At 34.6% G+C, this 24,254-nt stretch overlaps 1 protein-coding gene across 2 annotated transcripts in view; it reads right to left on the reverse strand.

Moving 5' to 3' along the window:
- ARHGAP24 (Rho GTPase activating protein 24) overlaps nucleotides 1-24,254 on the reverse strand; it is a 354,030-nt gene that overhangs the window by 162,482 nt on the left and 167,294 nt on the right. Inside the window, exon 1 of one of the 2 annotated variants that reach the window (XM_016154129.2) lies at nucleotides 20,907-21,256. The exons of the other annotated variant lie outside the window; for it this stretch is intronic. The gene's annotated coding sequence lies outside the window, so the exon portion shown is untranslated. Of the gene's footprint in view, nucleotides 1-20,906; nucleotides 21,257-24,254 lie in introns of those variants that run through there. 2 annotated transcript variants of the gene reach the window in all.

Genomic DNA, 24,254 nt, shown 5'->3' on the forward strand with positions numbered 1-24,254 from the left:
CAGGTAAGCACAGTTTTCTATAGCTCTAGTATTAACTAGTACTTAGAAAATTCTAGTCATGGGAAGCACAGCCAGTAGAAGAGACAACTGTAACTACACATGAACTCACCTATAAGCCTCAGTCAAGTGCAAAAGCCAGACCCAGATGTATCATCTTGACCTTCTATAGTTTACATGACTATAACTACAAAGTACATGGCTAAGAACTAAATGTTGAGCTCTCATTGTGTGTCAGATAATTTACACCCCTTAATACATCACTTGTTTTGCCTGCACTAAGTACTTTTTAGTAACTATTTTTGTTTTGTAAATTTGGGAACAAATTCATGAATGTTGAGTCAGAAATTCCAAAGCAAGTTTGTCTAACACAGAACCCCCTGATCCTTTTCACTTCAATGTACTGCCTATTGAAACTATCTTGATTTTCCATAAAAATTATTTTTCAAACTGTACATTAACTACTTTAAATTGTCTTGAGTCTTTCCATTTAAAAACAAAGTATTATTCTTTTCCTACTATTTATCAATAAGTCAATAATCATAAAGCTAAACTATTGTTCTAGACATGTATCTGTTTAACTCTTAAGTTTAATTAAGTTTCCTGTTGCTTTCAGTAGAGCACATTTAAGTGGAGACGAGTACCTGAAAGTCATTTTTTAACTCAAAACTCTTTCTGGCTTTAATACAGATTTAGGCAGCAGGTAGGGAAGGAACTATCATCACTGAGAACCTTTTGCATAGCTGAACATATAAATGTTATCTTAATTGGTCTTTACAACAACCTTTAAAAAAAAGAATTATAATGCTCTGACAGGTTAAATAATTTAGTTAGGTGTAGGCAGCAACTGGTGGAGACCCTTGGAAACCAAGAAGCCGATTCCATCAATGACTAAGACATAAATATTCAGACCACATCTTAAAGATGCATATCCTTTAGAAGTTATGCATTATTTATGTATTTAACAAGGAAAAAATATGTTAATTTGAATAATTTCTTACAATTTCACTTTAAGAAGTTTATGTAAAATGGAATTGTGCTGTATGTAGCCTTTAAGATTAGCTTTCTTAAAATGATATTTTTGATAGTCATCTTAATTTTTGTGTACATCAGTAGTTTATATCTTTGTATTGCTGAGTTGTATTAAATAACACATACGTACCACTACTGCTGTTTAGTTAAGTAAATGTGGCCTCTCATACTTAGGAAAAAAGTTACATTTATAACTTTTTAAATTCTGTTTTAACAGAAATCCTGTGTTCAAAACTTAATGTGACACTTTTTTGTCATTGTTAGTCGTAAATTCAAAGGATCTAATTAAACTAGATTGTCTTTAATTTAATTCAAGCTCTAGAAACCGGTATAAAAATAATTTTAGAAAAAGAAGATCAAAAGGATATAAAGTACCATTTTTAAGGCATGTAATACATTGTGCAGTTTTACTTTTCAGCTATAGTATCCCTATTTATTCAAAGTTGTTTTGGCCTGCTCGGCACAACCCACTTTAGTCCAGTAACAGCATTCTTATGAAGGCAGGGGTAGGGAAGCATAATGGCAGATGAGGTTTTAAAAAAAAAAAATCACATCCCCTAGCCACACTGATTTTGGAATGACATGTGACAAAAGTCAGAGTAATCAGAATCAATACTACTCAATAATGGGATTTTGTTAAAAATGCCAAGAAGAGAAACTCTTTGACTGCTGAGTTAATCAAAACACAATATGGAGGTAACCAGCCTACAATGAAGACACCCTAGAGGAAAGCAGTGCTGAGAAATGGAGAAAAAGAAAAACCTGCTGAGATCATTTCGATTTTTGGATCTCGCAACGATTGCTCTCAATTCATACTTTTTTGCCTACTCTGTAAAAACGAATATGGTCCCTTTAATATTTTCACTCTTGCCAGCTGGCACTATGTTAAACTGTCAGTAGAGGGAGCCAGAGAGACACTCCAGAAGACAGTGGGCTTTTGCTTCCTGGTTCCTGTGTGTTGGTTCTGAAGGCTGCTACAAAATGCACCCAGGTCCTCCAATGCAAACATGGCTTCCTCAGTGCCCAGCAACTTCAGCGCTCACAGCTCCTTCAGCTTCAAGCATCTGCAGTGCACACTGGCCTGAAATCTAGTGGGCTGCTGCTTCCCCCTGCATCTTGGCAGGCAGTTTTGTAGCATAGTACCTCCAGTGAAACACCTCTCCATGAATTTTCTGGCACCTTCCCAGACCCATTCCAGGCATGTTCCAGAGGGAAAACTTCCAGGAAATTCTGTCAGTGCAGCAGAACAGTGACTGCCCAACAACGTAGTGAGACAAGGCCATGTACGTCTTCTCCAATGAGGCTTGAATCTCAGTCTTGGAAGTGGGCTTTTTTTTTTTTAATGCTTAGCCTGACCCTGGAGTTGTGGTTGCTCCTTATATATCTGCTATGCCTACATTCTTGAGTTCTTTTTAATTCTTACTAGCAATAATTCTTTATATTAAACTTCTCTGTTGAAGTTATTCCATGGTTTCTTTCTCCTGATTGGACCCAGATTGATACGCCAGGCCCGAAGGCTGAGCTGCCTTTAGACTTCTCAATTTTATGATCTAATAAATTCCTTTTTTTTTGCTGATGTTGGCTTTAGTTGGGTTTTTATAACTAGAATTGGAAAAGTTTTGATATAAATAAGATCTATAAAATTAATAAGAAGATTAATACATACAAAATGGTCTTAAAAGCACTATAAATACATTTTTAAAAGTAAGCATGATATTCAAATTTAATTTGTACAGATTCCAATTTCAGCAAATTTTTTCTCAGCTACACAGTAATGATATCGTGATAACTTGGAATATGTTATAAATTATTTTTAAAAAACAGTACATTTCATAACTTCGAATCAGTATAGGAGACTAGTTTCATGCAACATACCTCGCCATATGCAATGGAAAACCTCTCTCTTAGGAAATTAACACTAATCAAGTTACTCTCTGGTGGTGAATCGGTGTAACCAAGTAAATATTAAGTAGTCAATACACTTATATTGATCCAGAGACTATCTAAGATGAACAAGTGTGAATGGGTGAAATAATTTAATGTAAGAATTAGATATGGTAGGCTGAACGTCCTTAAGGAAAGAAATACTACAAGTTATTTTTAGTTTTGGTTTTGTGCTTTTGTTATTATTTTATGTGTGTATTGATACAGTTTTCCTCTTGCATTCACTTGAGAATATATTAATCTAGTCTCATATCACTATACATAGAAGAGTTTCTGCTTCTGGTTCTGTTATTGTATTATCTATGGTTTTTTTTTTTTTTTTTTTTTTTTGTAATTGAAGTCCCCTTAATCTAACAACAGAAGGAAGGTTATATGAGAGGAGATAAGAAAATAAAATAAGGAGTCCAACAGGAGAATGAGAGAATGGTGGGCACACAGAACACTGGAAAAGCACCCCAATTATCATTTACTGCACTGACACTTCCTGCTAGAAACCTTACATGTGCTATTTCATTAGGCTTCACAAGAGCCTTGTAAGAAGGGCATTATTACTCTTCTATGACCAAAAAGAGAGCCAAAATAGTCCACAATTAGGGCTCTAGCTCAAACCATAATTTGTTGGAATCCACAACACTTGGTTCCTCTAATAAATCTTGTTCTTTTAGTGGAAGAAAGAGAGCTAAGACAAAGAATGAAGAAAAGGTCATTAGGTTATTACCATATTTTATACCTATTGGTAACATTAATTCCTTTGTATGAATCTTATATAAATTCCCATATCAACATACACATCAATTCTGAGACAGATAACCATTTCAAAAATGTTAAAATGTGAGAACCTGTAATGTGGAATGGAGGTCATATGATAGTGAGAGGTGACATCTTTCAGTTAACTTGGTGGAGTTTCCTTGCAACTAGTGTTGTCTACTACCCATGAAAGCAATCTTTGGCTAATTAAGCAAAAGTTCTTCCTCCCAGTCTTTGTACCACTCAGGTTTCTCTTTGCATTGATAACCTAAGGGATTCATGAGGGAAGACCTTTATTTTGTTGGTTGCGGAACAATATTACACTAAGCCACTGGCGAGATGAAACGGAGGGTCAAACATAGTTACCGGCTCAGTGTTACTCATTTGAAAGATCAAATTATCTAAATTTTCTCAGATGGTCAAGATAATGTTTAAGAAAAAGAATCTGTAATAATCGTTTGAAGATACCATATTTTATAAGCACATATAAAAAATTGCAATTATATTTAAGTATTATTTCTTCTATCCTGTACTTTACTGATTATGCCACTGGCTTCACAACCGATATTACAAAAAGAGTACTAAAATCTTCAGCAAAATAATCTTCAGTGGTATGTGGTATCTCTTTTTCTTTCTACTTCTCTATTATTTCAATTGAATTCAAATATCCTCTGGACAGATATAAATTGCATTATAAAAAACTTACACAGCTACCTTCTGTAGATTCAAACAACTCTAAAAATGATGGATTTTCTCTTCAAAGTTCCAGACTGTACAGTTTCATCCCCTCTCTTTGATATGCATTTAGATTGTTTTATTAAGTTGTTGGACATGCCTTTCACCTTCAGCATGAGGAATACTCTTCCCTAAAGAAAATGGCAAGAGTTATATGATAACTCTTCTTAGTCATTATCTCATACCATTAAATAAATCACATTTCTTCTCAGGTGAAGCCTCAGTAAATTTATTTCAAAAGCTTCTTTATACCTCTATCATTTTGTTTTGCCTTTCTTGTGTTACACATGTTTACAATGAAACATCGATTCTTGGAAATAAGACATTGGCTCTTGTGCGTGCGTTTTGGACAACACCAAGTATATTGTGGATAGAGGGTTAATATTGAAGAAAATACACCTAGGAACTACTCACTTCTTCTTTTCAATGTATATATAAGACCATTATTTTTATGTGACGGAAAATAGGCTAATCTCATTCCATCTCAGATTTTATCTGAGATTTAAAAAGAGTAGATATAAACTGAGAGTCATAATTTTAAAACTTTAAAATTTTGTTTAAAAATAGAATGTGATAGAAAAGAGTTTGCCAAGTACCACAACCAGAACTAAAAGAGGAAGGACTATCCTATCTTTTGATTATTTTGTAGGAAATAAAACTTAAAATTTCTAACTAACCCCATTTTCATTTATCTGGGCCATGCTTTGTAAGTTCAGTATCCTCCTAGAACCAATATTTTAAAACCGTGGCCCCAAAACAAAGCATACATCTCTAAGAAACAATCCTTTTAAGATTTAGGGAAAAAAGACAAGTTCAACTTTGCTTCCTCAAAGATTCCTTATCACAAATACTTATGATAAACGAGCAGTTAAAATTACTGTTGGCACTCTCTTGCAATATACATTTTAAATATATATTTTACTCAAATAAGGATTTCAAACTTGTTATCTAGACAAAGTTAAAGCGCATCTATTCTGTACTACTTCATGTTCTTACAAGTAGAGCGGAGTGATTGGTGTATGCCGCAACATTTACGACCTCTTGCTAACACAAAAATTTTATTCTTTAAAACTTTACTGATGTTATATAACTTGGAGTTAATTTTCCTTCTTTTATAACTATCAACTCTCTATTTATCTTACTGTCTCTTATTTATGAGGCCAGGAAAATATTCTTCTATTTCAACAAAAATATCTTCAAGACAGAAGAAACAGTGAGATCTCTGCCTACTGTGACATTTTTGAGCCTAATTAAATAATAACAGGGATTTTTCAAAGTCCAAATACTAATTGATGGGTGCCATTTGTTGATGTACTTCAGTGCATAGCGATAAGGTTTGATGGAGCTTCAAACTGTACTATAATAAATCAACTTCATGATCTTGGATTTCTGAAACAGGAAACAGATCAGCCCTTTGAGATCAGGTCCTTCTTAAGAAACTAAAGCCAAACAGGGATGATGTTAGGAGGAAAGACATCAAAAGTGTTTCCTAAGCGAATAGCATTTTGGAATATCATCCATAAATTGTCAGAATATCCCTCAAAATACCATTAAGATATATGCCAGAGTATGTATTTTATCCTTTAATTAATTCTACCTATGGGATTTATTCTGTAATTAATTCTACCTATCTTCAAGGAGAAAACCATAATATTAATTTTAAAAAGAGGCATGTCTATGCAGATGTAACTAATGGGATACTTCCATAGGTAAGCGAAGGCTAGTTCTTTGCAAGAGCATCCCTCATCAGCTGTGTCAAACATAGAAGGGAAAAAAAAAGACAATATATATTATTATTTTATACATCGTATCTCCTTTTATTGCCACAGAGTATTTTGGCTTTAAATCTCTGCTTTTTTTCACTACAAAGAATATTGAGAGTTTACCTGCTCCGTTCTTGACTTTGGTTTTACAGAATTTGGGTAATGGGTAGAGAGATCCGAGGGAAACAAGGAAAATAAACTACTTGAAGTAGAAAGAGAAAATTTTAAAATTGGGAAAAGTAAAAGAGGGGCCATAGGGCTGGATTTTGGGGAAAAATACTTTTTTTTGAGGGTTTAGACAAGCTTTGGGGACATTGGAAAAAGTGAGAAAATTTTAAGAGATTTTGCAATGAATCAAAAATTGAAACATACTTTAACATACTTAAATGTCATTGGAGTTATAAAATATATTTACAATTATGGGTGCATGTTTCTTTAAAGCAGTCTGTGCAGAGTAGACCATGTGTACCTGGTCTTTTAGATGGATAAAATGTGATATTCCATGTCCATGATTTTAGAATGTTCCTTCAGGAACAGCATATTCTGAATTCTCTTAATCCTGACAACTGTGTTTTATCTGAAATATAGTTTTAAAAATTGTTGAAACTATATTTTTATTGAGGGATGGCATTAAATTGTCCCATCTTTGTATTTTTAAGTATAAAATTAATTTAAGTTCGTTTGAAAAAGTTTGAACTGTTAAAAGGCAAAGTAGAATCTCCATCCCATTCATTCCCATTCTCAATTTTCAAATGTCTTCATTATTGACAGTTTTATTGTATATTGCTACTCCTTACCTTATATATTCATGACCATAAGTTTTCCAATATCATTTTTAGCTTCTTAATACTCAAACCTGACCTTGCAATTGAACTAACAAGCACCGTGATTTCCATCAGACTGGCTATATATAGACACAATGCACAATCATACTTTATTGACAACCTTCATCTTTCTTTGGGAAATTCCAATTGTCTATCAAAACACTCAAAGTGTTTTTTGCTACCATGTCTATATTTGTACTAGTCAGGATAGGCTAAATTATGCTACACTAACTAAGAATTCTGTAATGACAGTTATTCCTGACTTACAATATTGTCTGTTGTAGGTCAGTTGGGGTCTCAGCTCATCGTTATCATACAGGACCGCAGTATTTGCTTTCACAATCCCAGAGAAGTAGGAGGGGCACATGATGATCTGGACAGTAGCACCTAAAACTTCTACCTGGAACAGAGACACATCACTTCTGTTCTTTTTTTTTTCTTTCTTTCTTTTTTTTGGCCAAAGCAGAATATCTGTGTGGCCATGAATAACTTCAGAAGAAAGAAGAAATATAATTTTGTTATGTGACTGGACAGCAGAGGACTGAAAATATTGGTAAATAGAGTTTGCGACTCAGTCTTTAAACATATATAATTTCTTTTCTGGGGCTACCTCTCAAATCCTAACCACTCTTGATAGAGAGCAATATTTTATATTATTGCCTCCTATTTTTACTCCCAAATATGCCTTTATGCTCTACCTGAATATGTTACAGCAGCAGAATTTAAAACACTGAACATAGACTACTATTGGAAAAAAAAAAATTCTTAAGACTAAAATTCCCAAGGTTAAATTCCCAAATTCCTACAGATTCCCCAAATATAAACATTTACTTCAAATTCTACCTGCTTTTTTTTTTTTTTTTTTACAAAGGACATTATTTCATGGAGATTTTTCCTTTCTGTGATTTCTTATTTTCTTATTTCTTTGTTGCCCCTCAATGGACTCTCGATATGTGGCACGAGCCTGCTCTTTGGTCCTTACAGACCTTAATAATAATAAATGTTTACTGATTACTGGTTAAATGCCTGATATATTTCTTTTTAGACCAGGTTTTCATTTTTTCCAATCTATGGTTCAGGGAGAGCAAAATCATATGTGAAACAGTCACACTAAACTTGGCCAACAACAAAAGGCTATGACTACAGTGCCTGGAAGAATGCTTATTCGTTATTCCCTAGACTAGCATATTTCTTAGTAGAGACAAGAGCATATACTGTGGCCACGGAAAATCTGGGGAACTGGAGCTCTTGAAATACCATTTATGCTACATCAAACTTGAGCCCACTCAGGCAATGTAAATCTTTCCCATATGTGATGACTGCTTGTTGCCCAGCTTCCAATTCTAAAAGAGAATTCATAAACATCCCAAATGCTCCTTTTAAATTTCTACCAAGAGTCTGCAGCAGTCTTCATGCTTGCAGTTGGGGAAAAAAAAAAAAAAAAAAAAAAACAGTTCTCTAAACTAGAAGGAAAGATATTTCACTCTGGGAAGAGCAAAAAGATACAATCTTATATTTCGGGTATAAACTAAAACCATTTTCAAATCTCAGAATAGATCTAAATTTCAATAAAAGTGAATTGCCCTTTAAACTGTAGATACAATAAAATTACAGACAGCCAAAACACAATCTATCTTGAATTCTAAATTGTATTGTAAGACTCAATGTTTTGGCCCTGGATATAGTTATGGGGATCATTTTCACAGTCCAAAATTAAGATGTATAGTGTGACAAAGAATGATTTGTGGTGCTACATGGAAAGCAAGATGCAGTCCGAGAGATGTAATACGTCCAGTGAATCGTCACATTTCCCAAGGTATTTAGATGACTTAAAGCAGCACTTCTTAAAGTACAGTCCATGGACCACCAGCATCATAATCACCTGGAGCTTCTGTTAAAATACATGTTCCAGGGGCCTACACCAGATTAACTGGATGAGAGACTGGGCAAGGACCCAGAAATCTGCATTTTAAATCCTTCAGAAGATTTCGCATCTGCTACAAAAAAAATTCTAAACTCACAGATTTATTGAAAGAAGACAGGAGAAAATATTTTAAAATTAAGCATTTGAAGATGGGCCAGAAACTCAGGCAATAAAACATTCTTACTTAGATCTTAAAGGAAGGAGATGTAAGAATCCAGTAGTGATGGTTTAGTAAGACTTCTTGAGAGGATTTTGAAATATCCTTAACATCATATCTCAGGCCCAGTACAGTCTCTAAGGAATGTGTTGGAAATCTTTCACTAACTTTCCCATCCTTCAAAGATCTTTAGGTATTCTACAGTGAATATCAGAAGTCCAGAATAAATTAAGTCCTACAGAATACCTGGCTTTCTCTGATTACCAATATCTTTAATTTACTTCTACTACCATTTGACTCTCATTGCTAGTTCAGCCCTCTGGGATAAGATTTTGGATTCTCCTACTGTAACCTGAGTTTTTGCTTTTTTTTTTGGTATCTCAGTGCCTATCTAGTATCTAATACCCATTTGCTCAATGAGCCTACATCTTGCTTTCAACATCATTCTTAAAAAAGAGTCTTATCCTGCACTCTAGCCAATATGCTGACTGATTGCTCTGAAAATGAATGCTTGCTTGCCCTGTTTGGTATACCTGTTCTTTGATTGCCTGCCATCTTGCCTTTTCTGGCTGATTGGATCTCATCTGTCACATCACAATACCCCTGATGCTGACTACTTCTCCAAATTAAACCCAATGTTGTTAAACCTGCGGGGTGCCATGTCTGGCCTTTCAGAAAAAGATTTTTGTTCAGAGCCTTCATTTGCACTTGCATGGAGTGACAATTTCTTGCCCCATCCATATACAAGTCTACTTCCACATACCACCCCTCTCTGTCTGCATACTGGGCAGTTGGAAACTGGGCCATACCCAGACAGTTACTGCATTTTGGCCAAGAAATTCCATAATGTCCCAGAGGACCAATGAAAACCTAACTAGGACATGGCTTTGGAAAATTCTCACATTAATATGTTAAGAACTCATCAGGACTTACTCAGATCTTCATAGGGAAGTTCTTGGTGAGTCCAAATTTAGCTTTTATTTTTGGAGTAAACCATAAACCCCTCAGAAAGCCAGTAAGTGATTTTTTTCCTTTCTATTTTTGATCTGTATGGAGCACATAGACATTGAGCAGATGTTACATTTTGGACAGCTTAACTGTGCTTTAAAAACATAGGTAAGGATCATTCACTATCAATATGGGCTCATTTTATAAGGTACTTTTAGCCAGGCAACAATCCTTCTGAGTAATTTACCAAAATTTCAGCATTTGGTATGTGTCATTTAAGATAACATCAGTAAGAAAAAGAAAGCATATGTTTCTGGTCCTTAGAGATCAGAATTTGGATGAAATAGAAACTAAAATATGAAGCTACAATAAGCTGTCAAGAGTTAAGATTCTCCTATATGATTACCTTTTCATTCTCTAATCCTCTCACCTGTATGCCCAAGATCTACACACATCAAATCCTATATTTTGTCTTTCTAGCCTTGATATTCCTCCAACTTCCAAGATGAACAAGTATAACAATTTCTAATCTCAGCAACAGTACATAAGCATTCCCTTTTCGCCATATCCTCTTGGACTCCTGCTGGTTTTGGATTTATTGATGATAGCTAATCTGACAGGTGTGAGGTAATATCTCATTGTGGTTTTAACTCGCATGTCTCTGATGATTAGTGACCTTAGCATTTTTGCATAGGTCTATTGGTCATCTGTGTTTTCTCTTTGGAAAAATACCTAGTCAGGTTTCCTGCCCATTTTGTAATTGGATTGTTTATTTGTTGTTGAATTGTATGAATTCTTTATAAATTTCGGATATTAACCCCTATGTTCATAGCAGCGCTATTCACAATAGCCAAGATACGAAAGCAACTGAAGTGTCCATCAATAGACAATTGGCTAAAGAAGTTATGGTACATAAATACAATAGAATATTACTCAGCCATAAAAAAAAAATGAAATCTTACCATTTTCAACAACATGGATGGACATAGAGGTTATTATGCTGAATGAAATAAGTCATATAGATAAATATAAATACTATATGATTTCACTTATATGTAGAATCTAAAGAACAAAAGAAATGAATAAACTAAATGAGAACAGACTCAAATACAGAGAGCAAACTTGTGATTGTCAGAGGGGAGGGAGGTTGGGAAACTGGGTGAAAAAGGTGAAGGGATGAAGAAGTAAAATTAGTAGCAGGGGTCCCCAAACTTTATGTTCACAGACTAGTATAGGTTTGTTGCTTGTTAGGAACCAGGCTGCACAGCAGGAGGTGAGCAGCAGGCCCGGGTGCGAAGCTTCATCTGTATTTTCAGCCACTCCCCAGCGCTAGCATCACCACCTCAGCGCCATTTCAGATCATCGGGCATTAGATTCTCATAGAAGCACCTGGTCCCTGGTGCCAAAAAGTTGGGGACTGCTGGAGTACAGCATAGGGAATATAGTCAATATTACTGTAATGGCTATGTATAGTTCCAGATGAGTGCTAGAGTAATTGGGGAAATTGCTTTATAAAATATATAAATGTCTAACCATTAAAAAAAAGTAGGAAAAAATGCATTAAAAAGTAAAAAAATGTATAGCTCAGACTTTAATAAGATTGTAAGCTGTTATTTCTACATTAACATTTTCTAGAGTGAAATAGATAGTTAAAAGTAATTGGTTTAAGTAAAAAAAAAAATGTAGAAAAAAATGAAATGATTGTTGGTCTATAAAATCGGGTTTATAAAATGTAACTTTCTTATTTTTTTATATTGTCAGATGGCTAAAACCTAATCCTAGTTAATCCAGGGCCTCCACTTTCCTAGAAGTCATCTCATCTCAGAAACATCCAGGCTTCCATGTCTCAGATGGGGCATGTGGGAATCTGGTTCATGGTCAATATCCTCTGTATACATGGGCATCTCTGAGATGCTAATTTCCTCATCCCTGTCTGTTCTTGGACAGCAGTCCAGAGACCCTGGGACTATGTCCTTCTTGCCCTGACTCGAGCTCCTCCAGGTTTGGTTCCTATTGCTCTTGTTCTTCCCCTCTTGGCTGCACTTAGGGAGTGTGGATAAACTGGGAGGCTGTTCTAGACAAGTTCAGTTGGATACCCATTTCTAATGACCTCGTACCATGAAGAATAGCACTAAAAATGATTCAAGTTTTATAGCCTCCATGCACTTCACATAGGGAGTAATTAACAAATTTCTATACTCAGAGTCCCCCAATCTTATTCAATTTTTCAGTTTTGTCTCCCATGTGTAGCTCAGGGAGCGGTGTAGAGGGTGGCAGTATATGAAGCTCTTACCCAGAATGCCACCATCCCACAAGCATCTAAGGTCTCTTTCTTCTCTCTGGTTCTTCCCTTTGGCCCCAATACCACGAGGATCATTATCTGCTCTTAGCAGTAGATAAAGAGATCTGTTTTATCTGGTTGTTATCATTGTTGTTATAATTTAAACTTTGGATTCTGAGGCTTTACAGTGTTAGCCTTATGAAATTCAAAAGTCGTTTTAAACAAAAATATCCAAAACACTTTTTTCTGAGTTATCCTTTTCCTAAGGCAATATTTGACATAAAAGGAATGAAATTTGAACAAACGTAAGGGGATAGACTCAGTACAGACATTTAAGAAATATTTGGAGTTTATTCACAGTTTAAGTCTTTGTCACGTAAAGGGACTGCTGCAACTCTGACAAATGTGAAGATGAACAAAGTTTAATAAAACAACACGAATGGTCATCTGCTTTATTATGAAATCTAAGTAAATGTGTAATAAAATATACGTAGAATAAAAATTTGAAGTGTTTTATCAGAGAGCAAAAAAAGCAATGTCATGTTCTTTGAGTGTCTTTTTACTTTCCAATGACTAACCAAATGTCTAGTCTGACAGGCTGACCAATCCTTTAACATCCCCCTGCAACCCTGTGTGAAAATACTTCGCACAGGATTTGTAACAGTAAGACTAGAGCTATATTGGGCCTCCAGATTGAGCATCCGTGTGTCAGACACCATGCTAAGCACTGTCATACGAGCATGTCAGATGAAGTTTCTGCCCTTCAGGAGTTTATAAGAGAGCTGAGCTAGGAAAGTGGGCCACTGAGTAAGAAGTTAAAATGCATAGAGAAGAAAGCCAAGAAACAGTGACGTGGGAGTTAGAGAACAGGGCAATCTAGAAGAGATTATGATTTCCAGAAGGACAAAACTCAGGAAGAGTACTCTAGGCTGAAAAATCACCAGCATGTGGCAAAGAACACAAAGAGGAGACTGTAAAGAAACGCTAAAACCTGGTGTGAAAAAGTGGCAGAGATAGTGACAAACCTGAGGGGAGAAAAGGAAACGTTCACTCTTCTTGAGTTAGTTATCCCAAGCCATTTTACCCAATCATCTCTCTGTCTCTGTCTCTGTCTCTCTCTCTATGGTCATAAAAAATATGATATTACACATTATGAAACTGCCATAACATGATGATAATATTAATTTGAAATGTACAAGTATTTCTCTGATGCTGAGATTTGCTTTACTTTAAAGAACACTATGTAGCACTGGGAGTTAATTGTACTTTGAGGATGAGTTGTAAATATTCATTATTTTATTTGTGATGTATGTCACTAATTCCCATTGCAGTTGCTGAAGTTTAGTCAAGCAGTGTTTGAAAAGCTTTCTCTACCAATAAGTAACTCCTATGTATGAAAAAGAGGATGGATTTCTAATATATGCACTGGATCCCAACTATTCCTGCTGACACTGAAAGATGGAGAAAGAAGGAAAGAGAAGACTCAGGTTTATTTCTACCATAATTTTGATACTATTCAATGCAATTAATATTCCAAGTTTCTAGGATAACTGCAAGGCAGATGTTCTTAGAGAGGAAACACATTTTAGACTTGTTCTATGACTATTGATAAGTCACTTAGCCAAGTTCAGACTGTTTGGATCATTTGGAATATGTGGTGCCTTAATTACAGTATCTTGAAGACTCATCCAATTTCCCTATTATCATGATTTATGCAACTTCCATTTGCAATTAATTAATGAGTTGATTAAGGAAATGAAATAAGCCATAGAACACTTTGATGCTAAGAAATTGTCTAAGTTGTCTGACAGAAATAACTTGGTGGTCTCTGGACAAAAACAAGAGACACTAACAATAGCTTTGAAAAGTATCCATATTGGTTCTAGGGCAAATGGTCAGTTTACTTACTCAAAGTGAAAGGCATATGTTGATCTGGAAAAACTAAATTAACCTATTACTCCAGGATAAAATTATAATGAAATAATATTCCTGGCATACATCTAAAAACCCTTAGTCATTACTTTGGAGTACTTCCAACTAAATTTGTGCTGCTGCACGGATTCGTAAATTCAAAGAAAGAGAAGCAGTCTGCAAATAATGTGAGAAGCCTATTATCAAAAAACCCTGGATCGATTCCTGGCTATCGCACTTGTTTGCTTGGTGACCATAACGTTGAGTCATAAATAATAAATAGAAAAAACCCACAGAAACATCGAATAAAAAAAAAGTGTTCATTTGCATTAGGTATTCATAGTTATTAAAAAAAAAAGTTTTGTTTTTTTGTTACCGTTTCTTAAAAGAAAAAAATGGAACAGATGTCTTTGTCTCAAAATAAAATAAAAAATTTGTTTATCTTTCTTTTACTGTACTTGCATTGATATAATCTGTGTTTTACTTAAGTGAAGACTACTTCAAAAAACACGCCAAACTCAAAGAATAAACTGGTCTCTTTAAGATTAATTGGATTCCATTTTTTAGAATGTTAGTATAAATCTAATAAAAAGTGCTCTTTTTAGTGAATACATTAGAAGTGCACAGAGTACTGTGTCTGTCACATACAAGAGTTCAATACATGTTAGCCTTATTGGTATCCTGATTTTATGTGAGAAAATGGAGGCTTAGAAATATGAAGTAACTCACATAGAATGATACATATAAAATATGCCAGACATGAGCCTCGAATCCTAAAATTCAACTCCATAACTCTGCTCTTAACTATCTACTAAAGACATTGAAAGTTGGGGAAAGAAAAAAGTATATCCTTTAAACTACCAGCAGTGTGGAAGATGGATTGGAATGGCAAAGGATTTGAGAGAAGCAGATCGGTGAGGAGACAAGGGGTTAACAAGAGATTACTAAATCCTAAGCAAGATGGTGGCCATGGGAATGAAGGGAAAAAATGCCAGGAATATACATGTTTTTAATTCTGTAATAACTGTCACCTGGTTGTATAGGAAATAAAGAAGGATATAAAAGATGAAAGCCTGGTTTGAGTGCTGGAATGAGATGGAATCTGAAGACTAGAATAACTGAGACAGCACTGTTCAGGGGGCTCTGGCTAGCAGGGCAGCTATGTAAGGTGGTGCGGTCAAGTTGGGACTGAGAGCCAGCCCAGTTTCCTGCCAGGCTGAAGATATTGATAAGAATGCTGTGCAGCCAGAGGAGGGAAACCTTCATTATACCTCGTATGAAGTGTGAGTTAGAAGACGACTTGCTGCCCAGTTCTCTAAACTAGGCTTTAAATTGAAGCCATAAGACTGGATGGAATCTCCTGAGGAAGAAAGTATAAAGGGGAAAAAAATGAGATGAACCCATATATCCAGAGCAAGGAGGTGAAAAGGCAGCAGCTCTCTGAAGACTGGGGGAAAAAAAAAGGCCAGAACCATAGGCTAGTAAACATCGAAAGACAAGAAGAATATGACAGTAAGCAGTATAAATGACAGGAAGAGCAAAGGTGAGAACAGGGATAAAAGCTGTTGTATTTAACAGTTTATTCAGCCATCATTAGCAACCTTTGAGGGGTAATCTCAAGACTGTGGTAAAAATAAGGCCAAAGGACAAAGGGTTATAGAGTCAGAAGGAGGCGAGGAAGCAGAGACCGAAAGTACAATTTTTCTTAGCATCAGAACGAAAGAGATTGGTTGAGAAAGTTGTGTTTGTTTATTTGTTTATAGTGTAGCAGAGGCTTAAACTTTGGTTGTACACTGAGGAAAATCAAAGGTGCAAGTAATAGGATATAATTTATGGAGTGAATCCTAGTTTTATCTTCATAAATATTTTGTTTAAAAGTTCCATAAACATCAGTGCCCCAGGAAATGCTTTAGCAAATACTCATTAATAAAATGACAGCTATTTTAAATGTTCCCATAGCTATTGTATGTTTATCACCCCTTGTGTAATAAAGACTCTGGCATGGAATTTTAAGTTCTTCATTTAGTATGAGAACCCTTGCATTCCCTGGGGATTTTCAGAGAATAGGGTACATGGTTGACCTCTTACTCAGACAGAAGGAAATGGTGCTTTCACCTCTTGCTCCCGAATAAATTTATCATCCAGTCATTACTTGGATGGGTAATATTTCTGGACTTAGTTCTTCTACTCTGTGAAAAGAGAGATTTTGACTTGCTAATTTCTAAGTTATTACATATCTAAAATAATCAAATGAGCAAAAATTATATGTAAATGATGTTTATCTTTATTTTGTTCATGATGGAACATGCTCAAATAATAATGGGGGACATATTCTATTATGTACGATATAGCCATAGAATATTATGCAGTTGCAAATTATTTTTTTCAATGTGTTCTGAATAATATAGAAAATGTTCCATTTAAATTGTTTAATAAAAAAAGCGGACTCCAAATCTGCAACCTTAAATCAGTTTTATAAAAATATGATAAAATATTGACATCATATTAAGTACACACAGAAAAAAATCTAATAGGAATGAATCCACTAGAGTGTGGAATTGGTGACAATAATTTATTTTCCTTTTTTATTGCCACTGTCTTCAAAATCATCATGATTGTTAACTCTCTTTTGAGTTACTGTAGGGCATTTTACATTTTACACCAGAGGCTTCCAGTAGGTTATCTTCATTTCTATTGTATTCAGTTCTACTTTTAACATTTTCAAGAGTGGAAACCCAGGACATACAAATGTTATCTTCCCTATGAGACTAGCACGGAGCTGCAGAGAAGCACCAAAAATAATACCCTCAGAGTTAAATATATTCAAAAGCATGTGGGGTGGAGAGAGAAGCTAAGACAAAAGAAAATTGTTCCTTAGGATTATTATTGTTGTTGTTTGAAGAGATGTCAGTATTTACCCAGAGCTTACATGATCTTTAAAATTTATATAATCTTCAAAAGCTTTTTAAAAGTTTAAGATCACCAAAATCATATTTGGCCTATAAAATTGTCTTCATCTCAGCCACATTTATTTGTTCTTCTAATTTTGTGCTATTTTTATCAATAAAATAATATAGTAAATAATACTAATAAAATAATAGCAGCATCTTTTCGTAGCAAATGCATTATAAGTCACTAACACCTTCAGCAAAATAAACCAAAACACACACACAAAAAAGAAAAGATATAAGAAAAAGGCTGACACTTTCATGTTTTCCAACTCTGCTTTTTAAATTATTATTACTATAGGCACCTGATGCTTTTTTAAATAGCAATTTACAGTTCCAAATTACAATTTGCTAATAGCAACTTCATAATTTATTAAATGGCACTGTTTAATGAAGTTTTCATGTTTTAGCATGACCCAGTGGTAAACTAAATGTTTGGTATTCCAATAATAAAATATGAAGTAAAACATAATGGTTTTAGTATCATTTTATTCGTTAACACCCTTCTAATTTAAGAACTAGAAGTTATATTCATTCAATAAACATTTATTGCACAACTAAGAAGTATAAAAAGAACCTTGGTCTTTAACCACATCACCTCTTAAATTGTCCAAAAATACTGATTTAGTACATAAACAAAGGTAGTCAATGTAAAAGGACATACCTGACTCAGTTTGAGCATCTTTTCTTTTCTGAGAGGTTATAATTAAAAATGAACTAAATGTGAATTTTTATGAGCACAAAGCAATTATCTTTCCCTGTTCAACATCTTCAGATACATCAATAGCCTCTCCCACCTGTCGACGACCTATAGCATTAAACTTGACAGCTTTCTGGAAACCATAAATCTTTCCCACTGAATTCTAGTTCATAAGGGAGTAAGTTCTGAGGCTTCTGGAAAATTCTTATGAGGTTGGGTTAAGGACCCTTATAAGGTATTATCAGTAAACACTAACATGCATTAATTTATTTCAGTAGTTTTTTCCTTTTCCAGTTTTATAAAGCATTTTGTAAATAGAAGTCTTCCAAAATGTGTAGTTATAATGGCATTGAGTGTTCAGGAATTTTAAGTTTATTCTCATAAAATATACTTCCCTTCATACGTCATATTCTCTAACTACGATGAATGTGAACATTAAATTTTGATTAAACTGACTCAGTTAAATAAAGAAAAGCTTTATGACATTTACTTAAAATAGTATATTTTTAATTTTAAAGAGCTCTGTTTCAGTTGGAATAACATTTTATTTTAAAATAACTCATGCCACTTAACTGAAAGAAGTAAGGAGTAAAAATAAGCAAAATCTAACTTCTAGATAATGCTTCCAAACATATACGGATCTTTAATTCATTGTTGTAGGAAAAAGGCAGTCCAGAATTCATTATATGAAAGAGAGTTTGTCATATATACCAAAAGACACTTTAACACTCAGAAACAGTTACTACAGTGACTATGTGAAATGTGTATTTAAAAAAATAACAAGCAAAAAAGGCCTCTGGCACAAAAAACCTCATGACATATTTCTAAATAAAGCGGTATGATCAAGTAATTAGCAATGGATTCTAGTTAAAGTTGAAATTTAGAATTACCCTAGACTCAGTTTATAGTTTCATATATTGCCTAACATATCCAGTTTTATCTTTTCCTTGTGTAGAGTGAAATTAATAAAAGTGACTTCATTCATTATGAAGACCATTGAGAAAGTAGTGATTCTTTTTGTTCTGAAATGCACAACACAAAATATATTGAATTTAAGAGAGCATATATTGTGCAACTAAATTTAATATACATGGTTTATAAAATTGCTTTATAGTATTTTCAGTTTAAAGAAGTTGCAAGTAACTAAAGACACCACTATAGAAATAAAAATATCATTGAGAAGATCAGTGTTGCATTATTTTTTTTCCCTAAAGCTCAATCTCCATACAGAAGAACTGAACAGACTATAGAATGTTTATTTTCTCCCTTTTCTCTACCCCTTTCCCACAAAGTATTATTATGCTATTTCCCAGCCATGTATGCAATGGGAACAGCATATGCATGAATGGGACTGAAATAAAATACTCAGTAGTTGATTAATATTAAGTCTACCCCTTGGGATTTGGTTAGTCACTGATTCCTTGACACATACCTCCAGTAACTTTATGAAAAGAACAAACAGCACTTTCTGTATCAGATGCAGTAATGCCTTACTTATCCCGGAGCCACTTCCATGGCAACTTCTACTACAGACCACAACTAAGAACTTGGACACAAACCAAAAGTCTCCTGATCACCTAAAATAGATGTCAATGTGTTTATGCACTTTGGCACATGCATTTTTCTCATAAGAGAATCTCTTGGGCCCTTGGATGATGTTATTGCCTTTTATCCAACCTATAATTTTGATAAACTTTTTTTTTTTTTTGCTTTTCTTATGCACAGCACAAGAGAAATAATTATAAAGGGTTGGTTGAGGTTGAAAGGAGTTGTTAGAGGAATGCACTGTCCACACCAATAAATAACAGTTACATTTCCTATGGAAGGTAGGCGCAGGGGGAAAAAAAAATGTCCTATAAAAATAATACAAGAATTTTTAAAAGCAGAATAGGTCCCCAAAGAATCATTACATTATAGACTAGTTCTACGATGTGTATCAATGAGGAGACTGATGAGTAATTCAGATAACATTAAATTTAGTTCCCTTTTGAAAGATATCAAAATATAGTCTCAGAAAGTTAACTATCCCAAAATGGCCAAATTCTTTCTAAACCTTTTTAAGTTTTCAGGGGTAAACTTGTAAGTGTCACTTTTTTGGAAAGTCCGCATATATAGAACTCCTTAATTGTCTCTATAATTTGCCCATTGACCAGAAGCAAATATTACATATTTACTATACAGGCCTCTGGGGATAGAGTGACACCTTGGATGACAGGAGTTGAGAGAGTCCCTTCTGTCCACTCCACTGCCACTTTGGGCTGTTCCCCTTCTGTTCTAAGAGTCCCTCCTTAGCTCAGTGATTAGAAATCTTATTGCAAATATCACTCTTCTTAGAAACATTGTTTCTTGAAAGTGGATGAGCTCAGATAAACTTTTTTTTTTTTTTAAGCCAGGTTTACCAGAATTTTTTAAAACTTAGGGGAAGGAAGGGCTAAAATTAACAATTTAATATAGAAGCAAACTAGGGCAGTAAGACCCCAATTTAAAAACATATGTTTTCCAGGTCAGATCCACTAAGCTATGATGAGATCAGCTAGCCTCCACCGAATCAATTAAAGTGCCTGGAGCTGCCCTGCCCTGGTCCTCTTATCTGATTGGCTCTATGTCGGTTCTATACTTCAAGTTGAAGATGCATTGACCTATCCCTCCCCCTTAATCAAGAACATTCTGTACATTCTGTAATGTTAAAGCATATCCCTTTTTATCCCACACAATCAACATAAAAACCATCCATGACAAGATGAAACAAAAGAACAAAGCTAAACTACGCTTTAAAATAACAAGGACCTGAAAATGAACAGAACAAAACAAAATCTTAGTAGCTTTAAATATCGACAGCCACAAAACACCGCAGCTAAAAAGCTAAGACAGTTCAAACAGTGTGCTTTCTCTCAGAATAGAGGTAAGGTCAGAGAAAAAGGACAAATGACCATGAATACTTGTGCCCAGAAACAAATGAACCCTGAAGGAGATTTCAGTGAGAAAAAAACAGTACCTTATAAGTAACTGGTCTTGTCTACTCACAGCTGTTTCCAGTGCCGACTCTTGTTTAACTGTCTACTGCCTTCAGTTTAAAGTTAACTCTGTTGGCAAAAAGTACAGAGCTTGTCTGGAAAATGCTGTTTGGACATAAACCATTCCTTTCAAAGCAGTGGTAGCTAAATTTAAGTTTTCTTGTAGAGGGGGATATAAACTCTTCCTGTAGCTAATTTTCTTCCTCCTCCTTCCCTTCAAACTTAGTCAGTATCCTCCTATCCCATATATTGAAGAAAGAGACACAGAGGGGAAGGAAAAAAAACTACTAGAAAATATACCTTAAATAATGTAGTATTTGAGCACTAAAAAAAAATACCAAAAAAAAAAAAAAAAGAAGAAGAAATGAGAATCATTGAAGGTACTTCAGAATCTTAAATATAATGTAGCCCAATACTTTCATTTTATAGATAAGAAAACTGATATCCAGAGAAAATATAATTTGTATGAGGCCACTCACATAGCTGATTAGTGCTACAACTAATAATAGATACTAGGTTTCACAACTCCAGAGTCAATGCTCTTTCTACTATCCTGGTGTACCTAAGGCGAAGTGATTTGCCTTTTTCTCTGTATCCCTCCGCATAACACCGAAGTGAGCTGGTAGGGTGCAGCAACAATCACCATGTTAAGAACCAATTCTGAGAGAAAACAATTCTCCCCACTTTAAAATTTTTAATACTGAAAATTTTCTTATAATGCCCAATTTCTTTGTATGCTTAGGATATAATCTTTTTCTTTGCTGATGTTCCAGAATATTTTTACGTCTCAGGCTTGCTGTTTTTCCAGGGAGGTTAATATCCTTTAGTCCTTGCAGAGGACTACTTCTATCAGAGATGATGCTGTGACGGGTGTTAGAGTAAGTGTTTAATATTTCTACCCAGTATTAGTGATATTGTTATACAGCTCTTGAACTAGAAACACATTACTCTATCCACAGATTCCGACTTCTAATTTGTCAATTTTTTTTTTACCACACAGACAAGTTTATTCCTTTTTTTTTTTAAGTTATATTTTGTATGTATTTTGAAGCAAACTTTTAAAATTAAATTGGGGGTGACACTGGTTAATAAAATTACATAGGTTTCAAGTATACAAGTCTACACTACATTATCTGTATATTCCATTGTGTGTTCATCATTCCAAGTCAAGTCTCGTTCCATCACCATATGTTTGACCCCCTTTACCCTTATCTATCTCCCCGTCTCCCTCTGGTAACCATTATACTGTTGACTGTGTCTATGAGGTTTTGTTTGCCTTATTCGTTTATTGCCTTAAATAAAATCATTATGTTGCTTCTCTTTATCAAATTATATAACAGTAAGGAGCAAAATAATGATTTTTATTTGATATCTTTCACATAAAATATCCTACTTATATATGAAAACATTCTTTTCCTCTAACCGAAGGAGCGATGTCCTTAAATATATATTTTTAAACTTTTCCTTTCTGAAATGTATTCATTCATTATTTAATAAATAATAGAACATTTATAAACTTACCTCATTATAATAAATCAGAAGTAATAGCTTTTTAAGAGAATGAATAATTTTCAAATAAAATCAAAGTGTTTAGATGGGAAGTTTTCTATAACTGCCTTTTTATCCACTCTCACACTTGAAGCACATGCTCAAAGTTTATCTCCCATCCATTCAGTTACGTACTTTCAACAACATCCATCCTAGGGTGAGATAAGCCAAAATATGAAATGGCCCAGACTGAAATTGCTCTGGTCACGATTAATCTTTCTGTTTGATGTGGCTCCTGAAAAAATTAAAGCCAAATCTACTTTACAAGCTACAGTTCAAAGACACAATTAGCAAATGCTCAGATCATTCGAGATCCATTTTTAAACTGTTACGCTTTAGCTCAAAAATTCACTGTTTGGTTTTGATAGTTCATCTACTTTTAAGATCATGTTATATCTACTCTTGCCCTGGTTTCTGGCAGAAAGTAATGTGACCAAATAATTAGAAAAGCATATTTTTAAAAATGATAATTAAAGTTTTTAAAACAGATTTTCCAAAATGTTGAGTACTTAATGGGTACTATATCAATTTTCCAACTCTGACAAGTAAGTAACTGAGATTCAAAACATATAAATGTTGAGAATAAAATCTTGCAGAACCGTACTTTGTGCTTTTTGACATAATGGCATGATCCTATTCTTTTAGTCTCGATTTTGTCTACTTGAGTTCTACGCAAAGGTAAATCCCAAATACATTAATATCTACAACTATATATAACATTAATATGTCAAATATAAAAAGTTTGACACACTGAAACATATTACTTGCTTTACTAAAAGTATCCTGTATTTTTCTTTTCTTTCTTAAACTTTACTTTTGATTTGAACATTTTGCATTTTGCCCATTAGGAGGAGCAGGAAGGAAATGAGTAAAACCTTGAAAGAGAAGTAGGCTGTGAGGAGACACACACAGAGATTTAGATGGAATGAGTCAGGGTGATTCAGTGTCGTTGAGTGGACTCAGGAAGGAAGGTGTAAGGAGAAGTCATGTACTAGCAGGTTGTTTAGAACAGAAGTGGGCTGAGCTACAGACAATAGATTATAGGTATTGAATTCAAGAACCAAAGTCTCTCAGAATAGGCTAAGCAAAGAGGGAACTAGCAATTTTGGTGACCAGTGCAAGCAACAGGAAATTGGCCCTCAAACTTACTTTGTAAATCATGCCATGGTTCGTCTCTACCCATTTTGGAAGGGGAGCATATGCTGTCAATATGTGAATTCAACACAATCTAAAATAGCACAATGATATACAACCATTTAAAAAAATTATCCCTCTATATTTAGGTTCCTGGGACATACTCCAGGTTACCCTTCATGCTTGGGATTTCAGAATCCTAGGGTAGTTTAGAGGGGAATAGTTACCGTGCTATGAAGGCTGGACCTGTGGAGTTGAATTTCACTGATGGGAGAAGTATTTACAGAAGAGGTGAACTCCAGGGCAGACTATATTAACACACAGGCAAGGCAGTTGGAATTCTCTAACTCTTGATCTCCTCTCAGTTTTCAGGTTTATGGTAACACTAGAAGGCTTTTTTACTAAGGAATCTCAGAGAGCTCTTTTGTGATAGCAGTGAAGGAAAGTGCCTGCATGAAGAGCTATTGGATTGTAATATTCTGTTTGAGAGGAGATTTCATAAATGGAAGTTTCCCACAAAACTCATGAAAATAAAAATATCAAGCAGCAACTTTCTTAAAACTATTCAAGCTCATGCTTTGTTGCTCATCTACTCTCACTATCCATTCTCCTCATAACAGCCTGAATGATTAGTCCCCACTCTGAAC

The sequence above is a fragment of the Rousettus aegyptiacus genome, unplaced genomic scaffold (assembly GCF_014176215.1).
Source record: "Rousettus aegyptiacus isolate mRouAeg1 unplaced genomic scaffold, mRouAeg1.p scaffold_m13_p_10, whole genome shotgun sequence".
In the NCBI taxonomy this organism is placed as follows: Eukaryota; Metazoa; Chordata; class Mammalia; order Chiroptera; family Pteropodidae; genus Rousettus; species Rousettus aegyptiacus.